This window comes from Lissotriton vulgaris, unplaced genomic scaffold, assembly GCF_964263255.1.
Source record: "Lissotriton vulgaris unplaced genomic scaffold, aLisVul1.2 SCAFFOLD_1827, whole genome shotgun sequence".
Classification (NCBI taxonomy): domain Eukaryota; kingdom Metazoa; phylum Chordata; class Amphibia; order Caudata; family Salamandridae; genus Lissotriton; species Lissotriton vulgaris.
In genome coordinates this window covers 156,877-166,633 of record NW_028243189.1, presented here as the reverse complement: position 1 = coordinate 166,633, position 9,757 = coordinate 156,877, and the positions used below count along the sequence as shown (strand labels likewise).

The 9,757-nt window shown below is 36.4% G+C and overlaps 1 pseudogene; it reads left to right on the top strand.

The window, feature by feature from the left end:
* Nucleotides 1–2,244: 2,244 nt before the first annotated feature.
* On the top strand, nucleotides 2,245–9,382 carry LOC147668679 (uncharacterized; annotated as a pseudogene).
* Nucleotides 9,383–9,757: the final 375 nt, after the last annotated feature.

Sequence of the window (9,757 nt, the reverse complement as noted above, 5' to 3'; positions counted from 1 at the left end):
CACATTGAACTTATGAACAAGGTCAAGTTCTGGTTATCAAAAAACAGACCTCTGCCTTACCATCTTGATGGCCGCATAATAAGTGTCCGGAGGGTGGGATGGCTTGGACCCCTTAAAAAAGACATCTTGGGGGATTTGATCTTGATCCGATTTAGGAGTAGACACATTGTGCCATACCTGCAGTCATGGCTACCTCAAACTGAAGATGGTCTTATTTCTATTTGGGATCTATATGACTTTTACCCTTACATGCCCTATAATCTTTCAACTAGTATACGGGGCTTTGATAAACATCCCAGTGGGCAGAGGAACCCATGTAAGCAATGGTAATAGTCTTTCACTGCCTACTAACTGTCCCAAACCGTCTTTTTACAGTCCCCTGTATTGTAATTACTAAATCTTTTGGACTACTAAATTTTTTGGATCATTGAGACCTATAACGTTGCCTAAAGGTAGTGTAAAGTACGTTTAACACGTTAACTGTGCAAACCTAAAGCTATTATGAGATTTATTTTAAAATGTATTTAGAATGTATTGTGGTATTTGTCTGTATGCTTTTATGATTTTAATTCTCAAAATCGAATAAAGCTTTGTGATACTGATACTGAAGAAATCTCCTTTCACCTAGTTTGAGCATTAGCATTTTACCTTTTATAAAAGTGCAAAAACTAGCAATTTATTTCAAAGACATATTTCCACTAATCAACCACTTTTTGATAAGTTTGATTGAATAAAGAGTGTTTTATCCTTTACATGACAGTAGACAGTAAATATATTGTCACAAATTGAGCATCCCGAAAAAGTTGGTATTTAGAAAAAACTTCACAATGTGTTCAAAATCCATAGAAAAGATGGAAGGAGATGTTTGCTTTGTTGCCCAAAAATAAACTCAAAGTTCTTAAAAGACATGGTAGCATGCCAGCTTATCAAAAGTTGGTTAACTTAATAAAATGTCAAATATTTCTGGCACTACAATGGAATAGGATACGTAGAAATTCAGATTTCACATCAGTTCTTAGTGTAGCTCGGTCTCAAAGATGTATTTATTCATTCAAGAATGTTTCCATAGTGCAACCACCACCCTGCTAGAGTCTCTTGCAATGGTCTTTTTAAGTTTCATAAAGCTATTGAATAACAAAAAGGTGTAAATCAGCAGTGCAGAGTACCTGTGTCAGAATTAAAGCATAAACACATACGATACATTACATGAAGTTATATTAACATAAATATTCTTGTTGACATCGATGGTAAATAGCAAACAAATATGATAGACCAGCCTTTATGTGGGAAGGTATTGGTCTAAACAAATGTTTCTCCTAGACTCATGCCATCTATTAATCATGGTTTACATTTTAACATGTGTTCAAATCTGATGAACGGGGAAAGGTGTAATCTCCATTCAAATTGACATGCTTTAGAGGTTTCATTAAGTGGTGAGGAGATGTTCCATGCTTATGTCCTTCTTTCTTGCGCCTGTTACCTGTTAACCTTTTCCTACTTACTCCTTCGATCTTAAAATAAACCAAAAGCATCAAAAACATTCTAATGGAAAAAAAGACATGTAAATGACGTGATAACAATATCTACTTTATTATAAAGTCATATGTGTTGATGGTAAAGCAAAAAATTTAGGGAAAATGCAATCCTGATTCCCAATGCCACAGTTTTTCATATGGAGATGTCACTTATAAATGAGGATCTTCTGCCACTTCTGAAAATGTTCCTGCGTTCTTTGTTGCCTAGGGAGAGGAGGTGTGTGTGTGTGTCCCTAGCAGAAAGTCAGAAAAGATTGGGATAAAAATGAGGCCAACATTCGCAAAGTCATAGCTTTGTTGGAATTCACAAACATTTGCACTAATATTCCCAACTATCCATATGTATAACGAAGTGTGGAAACATACAGAGCATCTAGAACCCCCATGTTTAATGGCAGTGTAAGTCAAAGGATGTATTTATATGAAAAACATTTCACGGATGTCAAAAAAACGATTTTATAAACTTTATGTATCCCTAGTCCTAAAGTACATTTACTGTTCTTGATTAAAACAGAAATCTTTATGCATTAATTAAAATAAATAGCTCAATAGAAACAGTATCATCATCCAGCAGATGTACCAATGTCTATTGGCAGAAGAAAACCATCATTTTGTATACATGTTTCAAAAATATAATTTTTGTTAAAAACCGAGCATCAGTTCCACATATTAATTCAATCTGACATTGTCTTTTTAATTTACAGCACAAATGCAGAAGCAGGTAAGACATTGTATAGTATAATTTCTAAGATTTCAAATTTGGTAGCAGAATTAATTTCATGAAAATTCGAAAAGATTCAAAGGATGCCATTTTACCTTCTTCATACAATTTGTAATATAATGCAAAAGGAGATTAGATTTTGACATCACTTTCAACTGCAGACTTACACCTAAATATAGAATTGAATGTCTCCACCCTCTGAGATCAGAGAGTGTACGTTTCTACTAATAATGTTCCATATCTATTTAGAGCTCTCTGTCCCTGGGGCGGAGATCTCTTTGATGAAAGGAAGGGAATATTATTGAAGGTTATTAATTAAAAAAGATTTAAAAAATCTTTAAATGCAAACTACAAACACACAATTATTACAAATAATAATGTATAAATAGATAAATATAATGTTACAGCATATTACCTCAACCAAATTCATTTTCATCGAATCATTTAAATATATTAATATATATTCATTTTGTAACTATTTGTTTTCACCAAAATAAAAACTCCTACCCTAACCAGAATTTACATTTTTGAAAATATTTAAGATATTGAATAACAATGCTTTTAATAAGGTAATGACAACATTCTAGGACTTTACATAATCAATTTGGCATATTTTTAGCACTAAGTTATGTATATAATTAACAAATGTAAATAAGTTAATGAGTTTAACATTATTTGCCATGGGTCACTTTTTTTAATACCCTGCCTCCTTTGGTTTCTATGGAGTGTGTTACAGCACCAGTGATTGGTGATTTGAGGTTACTAGACTTACCCAAGGTTGGGTTGAAATATATAACCAACCTGCTTTCGGGTCTTTTGTGGTTTACTACGTTTAGTAGTGAAGTTTGTTAAAAGGTAATGGTCTTACTCTTCTGTGGGTTTGTGTTTGTCTTAGCATGTATCTGCTTAAATCATTCTTTAATTTTTTCTAAAAACACTCCTGTTGAGGAGCAGATATTCCCCATTTGTCAACCACTTCCCATGTTCAGAGATTTCTGCTTCATTGGCAGGGACCACTGCATAGCAAAATTCAGAGAGCCAGAGGTGCAGGTCTTCACCTGTAGGTAATTTATTAGGATTTTGTAGTGTGTGAGTAGTACCATAGTAGCTCTATCAAACATACTACAAAACATAGTTTGTGAACAGGCATCAGTATCCGTAATGACTTGGAAGATGGTGGTCACCATAAATGGGAATCCAGAAGATCAGTGACCACAGCTGATTTTTTCAATGTCCCCCAAACCCCCATTCTTTGAGTTGAAAGAATATCAGCACAGATTTTGAGAACCTATCAATTATTAGGCCTTTGTTTTTTATTTATGTCATTTATTTGCTTTGAAGTCATGTTCCTTCCCTTCTTGCAGGTTCAGACTTATCAGTTAGTACTCTCTTCACTGCTAAATAGTTAATTAATTCCATAATATGCCACCCTCAAATAACTTCCTTGTGAAGCAATCTTGGCAGAATTATCAAATCATCCTTTACAATTGCATCACTAGATATATACATTAATCCCTTTGTATCCGTTTGTATAGGAGCCCTCAGAAAAAATGCATGTAAAGTGTTTTCAAAACTGTTTGCTTGTTAGTAAATATAATTAAGCAGAATACATGCAATGCTTGATACTGCCAAGGCTATCACAGCCAAATCCATCAAATCTTTTACATAACATGTGTGCTAGGTATTAAAATATAAATGTTAATTCTTTTTTATTCAATTTACCAATTACCAATTGTATTGTCCAGATGGAGCAAAAACCCATAAAACGAGTACAAAATTCATCTATTCAGTTTAGAATGGCTGTAACCTAACACAAACACCAATAGAGTTTCCCCTATTTTACAATTGGGAATTTGTTAATTCTGCTGACTCTCTGTGGTAATGACAAGCTATCTTTAAGCTGGGTGTGACCTGGCCTGAGGTAGATGACATATAAAGCAGTTGACATCCAAGTGCCCAGTGCCCTTTAAAACTTTCACAGAGCTATCCACAATGGCATGCAAAGTCAGATTGATTTGAGTGGCTGAGCTTGTGAATAACTTAATTTCAAATGCATTGTGTTGAAAAACATATTTCATTTACAATAATAAAAACATAAAGATGAGAATTCAAGATGACCTTAACAACAATAACAGTTTTAGTAAATAAATAATGACCAACAATCCAGGCAATTAACATTAAAATATACGAATAAGTAGTAAGCACATGATTCCACAAATAGATTATTCTATGATATCACGCTTTTAATTGTAGATGAAGTAGGTAAAGACCAAACATTTGGACAATTTCCCAATAAATTGATTGGATTATGATTGTCTTTTGAGCACTGTTTCTTTCATGTCCCCTCAAGCTGCCAATCGGTATCAGTTTTGATATATTAATCTACATTTATATATGATTGCAAATGTTGAGGTCCTCCTGTCTGCTATTAGTCATGAAGGTTTTCAATCAAGTCCCTACACTCTGACTGAGGAATCTTTGTGAGATCTGTTAGTGAAGGAAGGTTATTGTATGCAATGATCTTGTCCGCAGCCACAATGATAAATCTGGTTTTAGAACTGATAGGTTATCTGAGTTGCAATAAGAGTTGTTGTTTTAGTGGGTTATCCTAAGTGGCAAAATAAATCACAGACAAAATTTAGAATAGCCCTTGCATGATTTTGGTCTTCACCATGCTCACTTTTAGACCATCATCTAGGCTGTCATTCTGTAGATGTAATAGTTTAGATTGGAGTCCTGCAGGAGTTTTAAAAAAGCTGATAGTATCATCTGTATAAGTCAAATAGGTGATAGACATATGTGCAAGTTACTGAGAAAGACCATATGTATTATCAAGATATTGGTTTATATCTGATATACATAAGGAAAAAAATAGGGGGGGCAGCTAAACTGCATCATATTTTAACCAATTGTATGTTATAATTTTCAGAGGGGGTGGCCTCACAATGAGCTGCCTTGTAAGCCAGGTTCCCTCATGTAAGGATATCAAAAAGTGAAATAATGAGTGATCAATTGCCAATTTTACTAATTTATTCTGTAAATTCCTGTGGTTTAATTTACTATCCACAAATTAAGTAATTGCATCAATATTGTCTGGAGTACAGCATCTAGGCCAGAATCCAGATTTATTGAGAGGGAGTAAGTTCTGATTTTCAGCTAGGCACGCAGATTGTTTATTAGAAATTTTCCAAAAGCTTTCCCTCCACGGTGAGGAGGGCAATGAGATTGTAGTTTTTGGGATCACCAGCTCACACTTCTTTGTATAGCAGACATATTAATGCCCCTTCGCATGAGTGAGGAGCATGGCTGATTTCAGAACTGTTAAGAATACATTTAGTAGCAATGTACTCAAAAGATCCGTTTCTGATTTTAAGACCGATTGGAATACCAATATGGCATAGAGACTGTTAGTATATGTTTTGGACTTCTCATATGATATGTAATGATCAGTTGCATTTCTGTAGGTTGTCCAACTATTGACCAAAATAGCTTCCCATTCACACTATAGATGCCTCCAGGTGGTTTCTTAAGCGTTTATTTGTATTTGTCTTATTTTCCTTCCACAGCATTTTTTATTCTCCTTCATTTCTATTGCCCGAACTTGACCTCGCAGGGTTTTTAGGAGAGCTCTAAATTGTCTACAGTATTCACTTATGAATCTTTGGAGTTAGAATAACAGTGAACCTATCTTTAACCCCTTCGATGCTCATGACGAGCTCAGCTCGTCATGCAGTACACTGGTCGTGTGCTTATGACGAGCTGAGCTCGTCATGAACAATGGATTCCAAGGACTTTCAGCACAGAGGGGGAATTGCTGCAGCAGTGATAGTGTTAACTGTTGAGGCAATAGGCAAATATCTGGAGTTTACATTAAACACACAATTTCTAAAATGTAAATATTATATCTGATTTTTCTTAAAAACACAAGCTAAGCCAGCACTTGTGAATTTTACACCCTTTTTCAAGACAAGAACCATGGCTTTAGCGCAATAGAAAAATACTTTAAGGATCTCATTATGAGGTTTGATATGTGGCACAGTAACTGCACTTCATCAAATGGCTCATAGATTACTGATAAAGCTGTTATTCAAACCAATACTACATCTGCTAGTATTGTATTATTCACCATCTGTGAGGATTGGTAATGCTTTCGCCAGTATTGCATATCCCTCTCAGCCAGTATTACTTTTCTACTATTAAACAGTATTGGCAATACTTAACCCAGTATTGTTCATCCCCATCAGCCAGTATTGCTCACCCCACATCAATAATCTTCAGGAAACAGAATGACCAAATAAAACACTAGTGCAGATCCTACAGAAGCCATCATAGCTGATTTAAGCAAATTGGAGCACTTTATAAATTCCCAAAACTGGAACACAACATAACAGAAATTAAAACTCTCTCTAAGGGTATACACAGGGTCTAATTTACAAACCTATTTGAATATGTAAGTGCACTTTAAACATAAAAGCAGCAATTGTATGTGTACAGTCATGTTTGTAATTCACGAACTGGTTTCATAGGCATAAAAAATGTATGCACACATACTTTTCCAAGTGAGTAAATCTAGAATGAGTTGTAGAAATGCAGATTGGGAAAGCCTTAAAAGACTGGGAGCATTCACAAAGGTACTTCATTGTGGCAATTCACAAAGGTCATTGATTTTCAAAAGCAGCAGTAAATACATTCCAGGATGGGAATAGGCAGTAATGGCTGATGTGCGGGTGGAGTGGCAGGCGGGTGTAGGGAGGGGGGGCTGATGGATAACAATGAAGAATTTTTTTTAAAAATAGGGTAAAAAGAACATACTTACCTGCTGCTCACACTATTCTGCTATGTGCCCTCTCTGCAGCACAGGCTCCCAGACTACCCTGTGGCCAATCCTGATGCTGGTCTCATGCTTGAAAGCAGTGTCAGGATTGCACTGAGCAGCGTACATTTGCACTACCATTGAGACTGGTAGCCTGTGCTTTGTTGTCTCCAACCTGGCATCGCAGCTGGTTTCGAATCAGCTCAGTGCGCTTTGCCGGTTTCGCCTGCCTGATATGGCCAGCACAACCATTATGCATTGATCACAGTCCCCACCACTCCCTCTCTTTACTGCCCCTGCTATGGCCCCAACCCCAAGACTCGCCCACCCATAGAATCAGAAAAATAAACGATGATAAGCCTGTTTTATTTTTCAAATTTTGAGACAGGGGGGGGGGGGGGCAAGCTGCTCCGTCATAGCAGAGAAGCTGAAACTGGGAATAAGAAGAGGGGAATATGGCAGAAAATGGCAGGGGTGTAGCTAAAAGGGCTTCTCACAGGTGAAAAATATATTCCGAAAAGACAAAAACAAATGTGTGCAACTGTATACTGTACATATGAAAAGGATACAGAACTTCCTTCTCATGTTCGTATACAAGAAATCACATATATCTTCTATCATTATTTACATGAACCTCAGTCTGTCAAGACAAGAAGTTGCGTGTGTATTCCTAATAAACTTAGTGAATTCCCAAACAATCACAAGTTTCCACCAATCTTAACGTCAATAATTTTTTTTAACAACTCTTGCACCTTTAGTAGTTTAAGTAGAATTAATAATATTCTTCCAATGGAGATATATATACAGGAAACTCTATTACCCTTAGTTTCTAGATAAATCGAAATGTACAAATAACAGAGACATTTTCGGTGTTACAAAAGGTGGAAATAGTTGCTCTACTAAAAACGATGTAATCTCTTTATGGGAGTATGACATTTTTAAAAAACTTGAAAACAAAAAAGCTAAACTTTTCATGTAATTTAAGTGATAACATACACTACAAGTAGATCTGTGATAATTGTATTTTCTTACATGCTGTTCCCTTACAAAATCAGGGCCAGTGCTGCATTAAGGCAAATTGGGTCAGCTGCCTTAGTGTGCCACTACCAGATGCCACATGAGAATACTAATTTATACAAAGAGGCATCCAGATAGAATTTTTGCTACAAGAAAGGGAGGCCAAAAATATGAAAATATCATTTTGACTAAGGATCTGAGAATCCTTGCTCTGAAACTGCTGAAATATACAGAAATTGTGGTGGCTCAAATGAGACGGATATCCTTGTTCTTCATAGGTTCAGTATTGTGCATGTTTTCGCTTCACTGATCACAGGGGAAATGTGTTGATTGTGTGTGTTGTGCATGTGTAATGTAGATTCTTCTGTTTGTTAAATAGCTGTGCTTAATATGAAACAGATGCTGATTAATTTTAGTGAACCAAACACCGACCATCTCTCCATCTTGTTCTCTTTCTTTTCTCACTAGGGAAACGAAAGTGAAGAAACATGCGGAGTTCAAAAAGACCAATATGGACAAAAGCAAGACCAAGCACAAGACAAACCACAGGACAAAGGCTATGGCCAGCAGCAAGGACAGGGAATCAGTCCTGGAAAGGGAAAAGACCAAGAAGCAGGCAAAGGCCATGGCCAGGAGTATGGGAAACAAGGAGCTCAAGGGACATTCTTCGGAGTAGAACAGGGAAAAGGTGAAGCACAGGACCAAGGAAAAGGCCAGGGATATGGTCAGGGAAAAGACCAGCCAAAAGACCAGGGATGTGGTCATGGAAAAGATTTTGGAAAAGACCAGGGGAAGGACCAAGGAAAAGACCAAGGAAAAGGTCAGGGAAAAGATCAGGGAAAAGACTAGGGAAATGGCCAGGAATATGGTCAGGGAAAAGCTGAAGAAAAAGAAGAAGAAAGTGGCAAAGCACAAGACCAGTGGCAAGGCTATAGAGAAAAACTAGCAGAGGACCAAGCAGAGGACAAGCAAAAGGGTCAAGAATATGGAAAACAAGTACAGGGTCATGAAGAGAGTCAAGGACAGAGATATGATGGGAAGTGCCAGGTAAAAGACAAGGAACAAAAGCAGGGAAAGTAGCTCAGGCAGTTTGTATTAAGGGAAACGACATGGAATACTGCAAATAAAAGCCTTTGTCTATTAAGGCATGTTGTACAGCATCTGCATTCAACCAACATCTCTTCAATCAAAGAGCCTTAAAACTATGCACTCAAGCTCTATCGTGATATTAGGATTTGACATTTTTAAAATGGATACAGTTGCAGTGAATATTAAAATAAATGTATGAATCAAATATCACTTGGTCAGTGCATTCCGTTCAAAAAATACATTTTCATTGATTTGTAAAACCACTCTTTCTACAATTATGTAGAACACTAGAGAAACACATTGCATTGTCAGCTTCTGGATCATATTGCACACCATTGAGAGATATTGCATTTCAAAATGGACTTAACTCCCTTTCACTAGTCCAGAGAACTAAGACTAATCAAAATCGCATCCACACTAATGATTTCTATCCACACACTTGTTGCGTTTGATATATTGGGAAAGAAGTACTTTTAACTTCAGAGATTTCGCTATATGCTTAAATGCGATGGTCATGGTGGGCTTCTTTCTGTGTCTTTAGGTAGCCCCCTTAATTTCTACACACAACTCTATATGTCTGGT